The 11,469-nt window shown below is 36.5% G+C and overlaps 2 long non-coding RNA genes across 2 annotated transcripts; one reads left to right on the plus strand and one right to left on the minus strand.

The window, feature by feature from the left end:
• Positions 1-3,237, minus strand: LOC137735102 (uncharacterized). Its single transcript, XR_011068613.2, has 3 exons — positions 3,123-3,237; positions 556-615; positions 1-471 (listed from the first exon to the last, which is right to left on the minus strand). It is a non-coding gene; the product is annotated as an uncharacterized LOC137735102 (long non-coding RNA).
• A 385-nt stretch (positions 3,238-3,622) lies between these two features.
• LOC137735103 (uncharacterized) lies at positions 3,623-5,466 on the plus strand. The gene is made up of 2 exons (XR_011068614.2): positions 3,623-3,758; positions 5,207-5,466. It is a non-coding gene; the product is annotated as an uncharacterized LOC137735103 (long non-coding RNA).
• Positions 5,467-11,469: the final 6,003 nt, after the last annotated feature.

Here is an 11,469-nt window from a genome sequence, read left to right on the forward strand (position 1 = left end):
TAAAAGATGAACATTAGGTAGACATTTAAATAATCAACTGAGGTAGACATTTACATAACAAGTTATGGTTTACAAAAAACCTCTAGCTTTACAACTCATGCATTCTCTAGTGAGTCCCTAATACATTTGGATTTCTTAGTTCACTAAACTAACCCAAAAAACAATAGTTGCACATCAGGAAATCCAATGATGACCAAAAAACCCAAAAACAGTAGCTGCACATATGGGAATCCTACCCAAAAAACAATAGCTGCACATTTGGAACCTACCCAAAAAACAATAGCTACACATCTGGAATCTACACAAAAAAATCCAGTGATGACCAAAAAACCCAAAACAATAGCCATCTATTTAAGCATGACTATTCCCAATGATATTTTGATGAAGAAAAGGTTGGGAACTTGACGGTTGAGATTCTTCACAAGGCAGCCAAGGCATTGCGTTCGACATATGCGTATTATGTGGTTGTAACTACATTCAACAACCATAATGAGATAAAAATATATATATGACAGATATCAAACATAAAGTGCAAATTGCAAATAGATAACAAACCTGAACATGATGATATGGAATTGGCATATAGGTATTATTGCCAAACATGTGAACCGGGACCTGTATATCACATAACAATTTCAAGTTTATATTTGTCAACTAATCAAGTCTTGCTATGAAGATTAAAAAACATTCAAATGTACTTCACTTGTGATGAATGAGAACGTGGAAGTGGATAAGGACTAAAGACATTGATACCACCAGTATGTTGTGGAATTGTAACCTAAAACATGTCAACGATTAAACTTTAATTATATATATTAAGCATAGGCATGATAAAGAATTAAATGAGTTTAAGTACTTGATCAGACTTCTTTTTTCTTGGTAAGGCTTTTTCCAAAGCACTCCTAATTCTTCTTCTTCCTCAATGAGACTTTTCTTTCTTCTTAAGCCCTTTTGGAATGACATCAACATTCTCCAAGCAACTGGCCATTTGGCTATTACAGTTGGTATGCCTTTTTTCATGCACAACATCATTCACTTCTAGATGCAATAGGTCTTCAACCATTTTTGCCAATTTATTTGCTTGCTCAATCACCAATTGGTATGCCTTTACATTTTCAGATGCCCTTGTTGATAATCTAGTGAATATAGAACACAAGGACCTATATCTAAAAGCTTGCTACAATTTAGGCTCCACTTGAATGTCAAGCCCACATATGTCTACCACAGTCTCAACTTTTGCTTCTTTACTCCACCTGTTCACTATATATTGTTCAGGAATTTCCTTGATAAGCTTGGTTTCTCTAAGGACTTTAATAGCATGACTGCACAAAATACCTTTCATCTCAAATAGTCTACAATTGCAAGAAACAGTAGATATAACTTCCCTTTTCACCTTACATTTCTTAGACTTATCATCTAGTTCAACTGTGTATACAAAGTCATCCCCATCAACAACACAGTTTGTTATTGACAATTCAATAGATTCTTCAAATTGATCTTGAAACAATTTAAATATCGCTTTCGTGTAAACTTCTCTAGCTTATTTCAACATTTTGATATCAAATTTGACATGTGCAATTCTGAATTGTAGGTCATACTCCGCTTCCCACTTCTTGTACCTAGTATCGGTAAGAACCCTCTCAAAGTTTGTGAAAAATTGAACAATATTGAGATCTGACTTCAAATAATTTTTCAGTCTTGCATTAAAACTTTCACTGATTTGTGTGCTTCGTATTCCTATAGACCATGCCGATCTCACATATGCATATGTCCATTTCTTTCTAATCTTAAATGTGGTGGTCAACCAGTCATTCTCATGTGCATCATACTCATCAAGCATAGAATACCAAGCAGCTACAAACTCACTTTCCTCCTCAATGTGGTCAAAAAAATTTGTCAAGGCATTGTGAACTCCTTCCTCACCTCTGAACAGAGTATTCATATTTTTACAAGCATTTTGCATCAGATGTCATAAACAAAGTCTATGATAAGTCTAAGGCATCACTTCTAAAATAGCCTTAGCCATCACAGGATCTTGATCCGTAAAAATAGTTCTTGGAGCCTTGCCAGACATTGCCTTCAAAAATGTTTTAAATAACCAACTAAATGAAGTGGCGGTCTCATCATACATTAAAGCTGCTCCAAATACAATGATCTCCTTGTGATGATTAAAGCCAACAAACATTACAAATGGTCGATCCAATTCATTGACTTTATAAGTTGTATCAAAACTTACATCATCTCCAAAATGGCTATAATCAATTATCATTTTAGCATCTGCCCAAAACATGTTTGTTATTTTATCCTCTTTGTCCAAGTGTAGTTCATAGAAGAATGATGAGTTTTCCATTATTTGTTTGGAAAAGTATTGTAGCAGGACTCCAACTTCTCCATATGCCATTTTCTTTTGCCTCACAGTTCGAAGGTAATCTTTTTGATCCTGCTTAATATATCCCAAAGACTTTCTTCCACCTGCTTGTTTGCTTATTAACTCATAAGCCAACCTAAGTGGAATCCCCGATTCTTGTGAGGCTGTCATTTTCCTTTGGGATGGTAACATATGGGCATATTCTTTCTTTACTAGGGGATGATTATTTTGTTCAACAAAAGTATAAACATAAAACTTTCCCCTATGCCTATCCAACCTAACACCCATACGAGCACCACATCTAGTCCTCGTCTCTGCTCTTGGTCTTTTAATCATATCATTTCTCTTATCTACAGCTCAAAACCCTTCTCTAGCACAAGTAAACAATCTTGAAGTGAGTTCACCAGCCTTTTTATTATTGCCACTACTTTCTCTTCGAATACTAAACCCCATAATTCCACCATACTTGTTGTAGAAATCATATGCTTCTTGTTCAGTATCAAACTCCATATTTTTTGTAGGTTTCAATTCCAAAGTACCTTCTATGCCATCATTCGGTTTATCCATTATATCATTCACTATCCAATCTTACCACAAAAATATACCAAGATTCAGACAACTTGAGCTCAACGAAAAAAACCAAATTTTCTACAGAAGCAACACAACATCTCATCTTTTCAGACATAAACATGTAGCAAATCCAATCTAATTGCAAAAATATCATGAAAAGGAAATTCAATAATGGAAGCCTAACCTTTATTATTGAAGACCAGTGGCAACCCGTTGATCGACCAAAATGAGGCGATGATTTCTTTTCCTTCTGCAATTTTTGTAGGAATGAGATGCAGGAATTGGATTTTTTTTTTTTTTCTTCGAAATTTTCAGAGGAAGGAGATACGGGAATTTTGTAGGAAATGGGAGATTAGTTTCAGAGGAGAAGTGAGCAAGCAGGGAATAGGGGAGCGCAGGAGATGTAAAAGGCACAAAATTGCCTTGGTTTGTGTGAAAGAATTTGAAAGCTTCTTGACCGTTCTTGGCTGGATGATCAATTTGAAAGGCTGGGATCAATTGATCCCTAGGCTCCGTTGGCAACAGCTCAAGATAGGATCTGCTTCCTCTGTCATGTGTCCCATCATCTTTCTCCCTCTCTTTATTTTCTTATTTTTCCTCTTCTTTCCTCTTCATCATCACTCCCCCTCCCACTCATCTCTCACTCTTTGTCTTCTTCTCTTGGTTGAACAACACCCACATATCCACCCACATTCATATCACCACCATCACATGTACCTTAGCACTCTGGCGAGCTCTGGAAGGGGGACGAAACCACCACCAATCCTTCTTTTTCCTTTGCACAGTAGCCTTTATTGTGCAACAATTTTCTCCGGCGAAGGTAAGCCTTGAACTTGGTCCATATCGTTGTAGATTGTGTCTAGGTTCATGATTAGTAAGTTTTTGGGTGGTTTTGGTGATGTAGGAACATGGAAAACCCTCGGGGAACTCACTATTCATTTCTAGAAATTCAAAACCGTGGTCGTTTGGCCACCTTCTAGCCAATTTTTCAGCCAACTTCGATCTCCGTTGGGCTTCCTAAGGGAATGAATCTCTTCTCCAAAATTCCTAACTACATTTTGGCTTTTGAATCATTTGATTTGGACATGTATCGAGCTCGGAATGAGCTCTTGAAGTTGGAGGAAAAATCTGGAAAAATTCCAGAAATCGTGGGGTGGCGAGTACATGTACTAACGGGGCATGAAGTTGCGCGTGGGGTTGTCATGGCCGGCGCAACGAATTTTCCTATGACCCATTTCGGCCCATGGCGACCCAAGCTACCGCCCTGTGGCGGCGCATGGGGAACCCGAGGTCCCTCCTTAGATTTTTCGACGTGTCGAATCTGAATTCGTCGTCCGTTTTCTCAAATTTTATCATTTTAGTAGTGTTTTAAGAAATGATCCCTATTTGTGTTTAGGTACGTTGGTTGGAAGTGATCATGTCCTCCCTACTTCGATCGGCTCCCTACTAGCGGAATATTTGTGGGTGGACCCCTTCTCAAATTGCATATTTTTATAAAAAATTTAGGTTGCATTCATTCTACATTTCCTGAGTTAATTGTGTTTTATAATATGTTTCTAAGAATTTATAGATTTATAATTTATGGAGAATTTATGAGTTATCTAAATTGCTTTTATGAAATATTTATAATTTATTAGTTTAAAGTTTATGAAATTTATATTCGTGGAAATCACGTTTATGGAATTGCTTATGATTTCAGATGATGAGATTTTGAATCCTAAGCTTGGTATGAGTTTTTGAGATACGTTTTATGTGCTTATCTAGTGGGTAATCATGCATCACATACACACAACTTGAGTATGTATACATTTATGGCCATAAGACACAGTGGATGAGCAATGAGATATTTATGACATATTCCCAGCTTCACTGGCAAAACCAATGGTTGACAGCTTCACTAGCCACAACTAGTGTCAGTGTGTTATGTATATATTTCTTCAGAAGCGTAACCCAGTGTCGTACAGCTTCACCTTTGGGTGATGGTTATGTCTTCGGGCGACTATGATACCTCTAGTTGAGTACATTATTGTTTTGATTTACGAGATTCTTTGGATTTGCCTTCGGGGCGCTTTTGATATCACTTTTAGAGATAATTTTATTATATACAAACATTTTTGGCATTTTAGAGTTTTTAGAAAAACTTATATGTAGTATTATATGTGTTTTCAAAACAGGGGGTTAGTATGTTAAAAAAAAAAATCGATTTTCTTATTAGTACTATTATTATAACTATAGTCCACTCACCTTTTGTTTTTTCGCCCCCTTCAGGACATAGTGATGAGGACTACGACCTGAGTTTCGAGGCATTTCCCTACTAGTGATCTTGTGTTGTCTTACCAGCGTATGATTTCTTATGTGCAATTGTAATTTGTCTTTCATTTCCCTTAGCGCTCTCGACTAGTAGTATGCTCTAAACATATTCTTGTATTTGTTTCTTTTGGAATTGTGATTGTTGGACATCCTTTTTATTTTATGACCTTCTTTCTATTATTATTATTATTTCTTTATCGACTGGATGATCTTTTTAATTGTCGTTTCTCGCATGACTTTTTTTATTATATGTTTCATTATGTTCATGCATTTTCATATGATTAGGGCTTTCGTCACTTTCGAGTGTCGACCAGCACGTGCCATCTAGGTGTCTGGGTTGGGGTGTGTCACCATATTACCAATTAGTTTTATGGTGGAACCTCAACTTCTTCAATTTTAAGAAAACCGGCATTTTTTTGCCTCTATTTTTAGATTAACTATTTAGAACTAATCCCACTTCTTCAATTTTAAGAAATTGGCATTTTTTGCCTCGATTTTTAGATTATCTGTTGAGAACTAATCCCACAATGATGAGGCAAAAGACCTTGCATGGTCACAAAAGTAAGTTAGGTTACTCCTCCTAATTGATTTTATAGTGAAACCTCAATTTTTTTCATGATCATTGGTTATTTGTTTAATTTGTTTAATTTAAATTTATCAATGAATGTTGGGGTGTGTAGTAAACTGTTTGGGTGATGGGTGTACTGATCACATACTTGTGTGCCTTTAGAAGCCGCGTGTGCATTATTTGATAAGAGGTCTATCTATCTACATGTTTAATTGCAACCAACCAACAAATGAAGTATTTGAGAAGAAATTTGCAGACCCAAAAAATGCATCAATTTTTCGTCCGTAACGTTGTACCGAGACTGATTCTCCGGTCACCGTCCCTTATCGGAGCTACAACATTTGTTGCAATGCTACCTTTCTTTGGAGATATTATGGCATTGTTTAGAACATTTGGATACATTCCTCGAGCTTACATTTTGCCAATGATTTTGTGCAATGTAACTTTCAAGCCTGCCAAACAAAGCCTTATATTTTGGGTTTACACATCGACAGCAGGAGTCTCCTTGTGGGATCTAAGCTGTATTAGTCTATTAGATACGTTTCAACAAGTGTGTCACCACTCTTCACGCGAAGCGCGTCTATCTTCATGTTCAACTAGTCGTCTTCTTCTCTTTCGACTTAGTCTTCTTCGTCTTCTCTCTTCTCTTTTGTTCTTTCTAGCTTGTTCTTTGCATTTGTTTCTCTATCTTTCTCTCTCACTTTCCTCCCTTCTTCTACGCATTTCTTTCTGTCATTGTCTCTCACTTTCCTTCTAAGAGAAATATTCACAAGTGAAAAAGAAATTATACCTAACCTTGATGATAATAACAAGTAGTATGCCCTCCCGATGTGGTCATCATCTTTCAATTCTCAAAACTGAAAAAGAAATTATACCTTGATAATAAGTAGTATGCCCCCTGATGAGAGCAATCATCTTTCAACTCTTAAATTTATTGGTTATGCAAAAATACAGACAAGCCAAAAATACAACACATCACGTAATTAATATATAGTATTTAAATTTAATAAATTAATAGATTTTCGTTCTATTTTTGAATTATTATATTAACACCCTTTATATTGTGAATACACTCTACATTTACTTTTTTAATTAAAAATTATCTTAATACATTTCACATATTTCCCCATAATCCCCTTACACTCCGCATTCTCAACATACATCTTATATTTTTTACATACACCACACATTTTCTATACATCTTAAGATCAAAATTATTTAAAATCGCTGATTAGCAGCAGTAGTGGCAAGATCCAGGAAGAGAAAGAGATAATTATACACCTCAAAATCAAAATTATTCAAAATTGTTGATTAGTAGCAGTAGTGGCAAAATCATTTAATGTCTAGCAAACTGGTATTATAAAACTTTATAGTTTAATAACATATAAAACGGGAAAGGGGTTGGGTAAGAAGGGATGGACATATACGATACTGCAGGGGAAGTTTTTAAAGGTGGGTGTGTGTTGGATAATGAAGAGGCATGATCCAGGCAGAGAAAGAGAATGCTCAATTCAGTGGGGTTGTCGACACGTAGCAAAAGCAAGCTTAAATAATTATCATTGTCGTTGAAATTACTAAAACAATGAAAAATATGAAGTTTTACCTCATGTTAAGCTTCCGAAACATCGATTTCATGTTCTATTCGTTTAAAATAATTTTTCCAATCTACATGTTTGTAATTTCATTAGTTAGGGTTTTGTTCAATAATGGGGGTGGAAGGGGTTTTGATAGTTAAAGAAGATAAATAATACATTAAAACTTAAAAGTGATTTGGGGTGTAGAATTAAAATAAAATAAAATAAAAAGGAAAAATTACACATAGAGTATGCTCTTAATACTTAATTTTATATTAAGATAATACTTTTAAAACATTTCAAGAAGAGACAAAATTAATACATATGGAAGATGACATTATTGGTTTTTTTTTCTCTGGAGTTTAAGTTACGAATATACCCTTAGAGAGGCTTTTCACGCTTTGCTCCTTTCTCTCTCTTTCTCTTTTCACACTTTTACCTCCTTCACCAGATTCGGTTGGCTAAACAAAGGAAAGATCACGTAGAGAAACAAGTTTTTGTCTTGGGAGATCAGAAGAAAGCTGAGCAGCCACAAGTAAGAGATCTCCGCTGATCATGCAATGGAAGTAAGGAATTCTCCAAAACATAACTTCTAGGGTTCCCAAAATTTCACGCACCTAGTTTTCTTATATGTATACAAAGTTTGCCATTTTTGCTCAAATTTATGTCAACCCATATATAGAGACAAAAACTTTCACTATATTTCAAGGAACTCCACTAATTTTTAACCATGTCAATGAGAGACCAAAACATAAAAACAACTAAAGTCCAGCTCAAAAATATAGAAACAATGTTTTAAAATACCAACCATACCCCTAAGGCTTTAAAGTTGTTAATAGAACACAATCCTCACAACTTTAACAAAATTAAAATGTGCCTTAAGATCAACTCATCCTCGATTATTTTTTCATAATCAGTTTTGAAACTATATGCAGACTCAATTTGTATTATTTATTAGTAGAATCAATTCAACTCGTACTAGACCATTTTTGCAGAATCAATTCAATCCGTCCTCTACCATTTTTGCAGAATCAGTTCAACTCATCTTCGATCATTTTTTCATAATCAATTCAATTAGTCATTGACCATTTTTTGCAGAATCAGTTCAAACCGTCCTCGACCATTTTTGCAAAATCAGTTCAACCTGTCATAGACAATTTTTGCATAATCAGTTCAAACTGTCTTTGATATTTTGCAAAATCAGTTTAACCCGTCTTCGATCATTTTTGCATAATCAGTTCAACCAGTCATCGATATTTTTACAGAATCAGTTCAAACTGTCCTCGAGCATTTTTGCATAATCAGTTCAATCATCGAGCATTTTTTCATAATCAGTTTTACCCATAACTATAAACTCACGTGAAAGGTTCAATTTACCCGTTATCTAGAGCAAGTGGCTAAAGAGTGTTTTTTTTTTTTTTTTTCCCCTACTAAGGCTCTTTAACCACTTAAGGTGCTTTATAAAGAGGGAATTGACTTCAACTTGTGTATCCATGTATCATTCCTTCGATATAAAAAAATAACGATTTCTCTATTATGGAATGAAGATGTGAAGAACCTATACATCAAATTTTAAAATTCAGTCAATTCAACCTCCAAAAAAGAAAAATCTGGAGGTCCTTCGAGTTGATGGAGTGATTGCTTACATAATGTGGAGAGCCGGGGCTCTTATTATTCTCTTCGAATGAGGTTGTCCATGTCTTTTCCTTTACTCTCTGCTTGTTTGCGTCTTGTGCTCTAAAAAATGGAGCAATCTTCACCATTTCTAATGCCCTGCATTTTTTAATATGAGCCTAAAGGCATAAATTGCCTTTCACCTATTCTTTGTCTGCCAGCAATAAATGGGCTCTTGAATTTGGCAACAAATTCAACAATTAGACAAACAAAAAGACAAATTCATACATACATGCATACAAAAGATTACTGAGGAACAAGGAAGCAGTAGAAAGAATTGAGGAGGAAGAGTGAATCAGAAAGAGAAAATTTTAATGCTAACCAAGCTCTTCCCTTTTTCTTGTCACGAATCAAATCCATCGCGGCTTGCTTTTCGACTTCGATTACAGCTTCAAGTTGGGCAAGGTGGGGATACAAGTGAACTCGATCAATACCCTCCGGAGAATTGTAGGCCCTTGTCAGCAAAGAATTGTAGGTGTTTGGGTATTTTTGTAATTTACACTCCAGGAAAAAAAAAACGCAAATGATGTCTTTTATTAACTTTTGTTTCTTCTTGAAATGTTTAAAAAGTGTTATCTCAATAAAAAAAAAAATTAAATATTAAAAGTATCCTCTATGTGGGATGCTAATAAAAAAATCATATTTTTTCTCTTCCTACATTCTTGATTAATAGTATTTGAATTGAATAAATTAATAGACACAAATAAATAAACAAATGAAGAAAGAGAAATTGGAAAGAAATTTCATAAAATCTCCCCTTGAAGAGAGCTGTGGGTGAGGGTTTCACCGTTTTAGTCATATTACTCGTGCAATGGTTGCTTGAGTTGATCTCTAGTATTTATGAGTTATCTCTCTTTGTGACAGCCCGTCCCAGAAACATTTTAACGTACGCGTGAAAAGACAATTTTGCCCCTAGTTCATTTTCTTTACGTTTATTGGTTGTTTTTGTGTTGTGTTGGCATGTTTTGGGCCACACACTCACACTCCCACACTCCATACCCTTCTGTCCCTTTCCCTGTGATTGTCCCGAGCCCCATTCCTCCCATTTCCTTTGAAAACGTACGGACATACACACAAGCACACTAAACCTTCACAGATCGAGGAAACCAAGACCATATTCGAGCTCGTGAGGCTTGTAGGAGTGCAACTATACCATTTCCAGGTAAGAACACCATCGTTTTCACGTCGAATCCACGAAGCCCGATTTGGGTACTATTCATGCACACGTGATTTCTCACGTTTTAGGAAATTTCAAGCTTGTAGGAAGCTTGGTGGGGTTCCAAGGAGGCTCGGAGTGGTTTGTTTGAAGGAGTTAGACGTCGGGATCACTGGATTCGAAGTTGGCCGGAGTTGGGTTGTTTTGGCAGGTGAGATTTCGTGGTTTTTAACCCTTGAAAGTAGTATAATTGTGTTCCTCTAGTTCCAAGCTTCATTTTGGTACCAATTTTGTCAAATTTGGGTGAAAAACGAAGAAGATATCAAAGTTTGAAAATTTTCCAGTTTTCCGGCATCGGCGACGGCGCCGGAGGCTCGCCGGAGAAGGTGACGGAATATTCCTGATGCCATTGACGGAATCTGTTAGAACTGACGGAATATTCCCTACGGCGTCAGTTGACGCCGTCAGCGTGCCAGGCAAGTGCCTGCGCGTGGGGGCGCATGCGGCGGTGGAAAATTTTTCTAAAAATTTGGGTGTGATCCTGAGGTTGAGTAGAGCACGTTGGTATATTCATTTGCCCCATTTGAGCAATGTATGAGAAGTTATTACAAAAGGTTGGTTATGTGCTTTAAAATTAACGTTTTTGTAGTTGTTTCGCATATAGGTGATACGTATCTCGAGGACGAGCGTGGTCACTCGAAGCAGGGGGGCTACGACCCTTCCACATACCAGTGAGTGGGCTTTTGGTTTTCCGTATATACCTATATACATTTATTTTCCCAGAAATTGATTGAAAGGGTTATTTGTTTCATGCCATGCATTATATTATCGTTGTTTATGCACCATTAGTCGCATTATTAGTTGCATACATATACATATGCATATTGGGTGCTGTGGACGCACAGGTAAGTGCCAGGTAAGTGTTATTCATGTTTATATTCAGTAGCGATTCGAGATGCTTAGAGAGCTCATAACCTGCACCCCCGGTGTTAGTGCTCCCGCCCAGAGTAGGGCACAGTCCTTCACGTGATGTTCACCTCCCGCACCACACGCTCAGCTTGGATCCAAGTTAGGTGCACAGTCTTGTCGTACAGACTACATTAGGTGGTTCCGACTCGTAGGTGACCCGCGATTATTCGCACAACCTTCACGTGATCGTAGCACTATAGCGTTTATATGTATTACACCCAGGCCTGTCGTACAGACCACTTTAGGTAGTTCCGACTCGTGGGCAGGTTTAGTTATTGAG

This window comes from Pyrus communis, chromosome 7 (genome assembly GCF_041283825.1).
Source record: "Pyrus communis isolate YQ-2024b chromosome 7, ASM4128382v1, whole genome shotgun sequence".
Lineage (NCBI taxonomy): Eukaryota > Viridiplantae > Streptophyta > Magnoliopsida > Rosales > Rosaceae > Pyrus > Pyrus communis.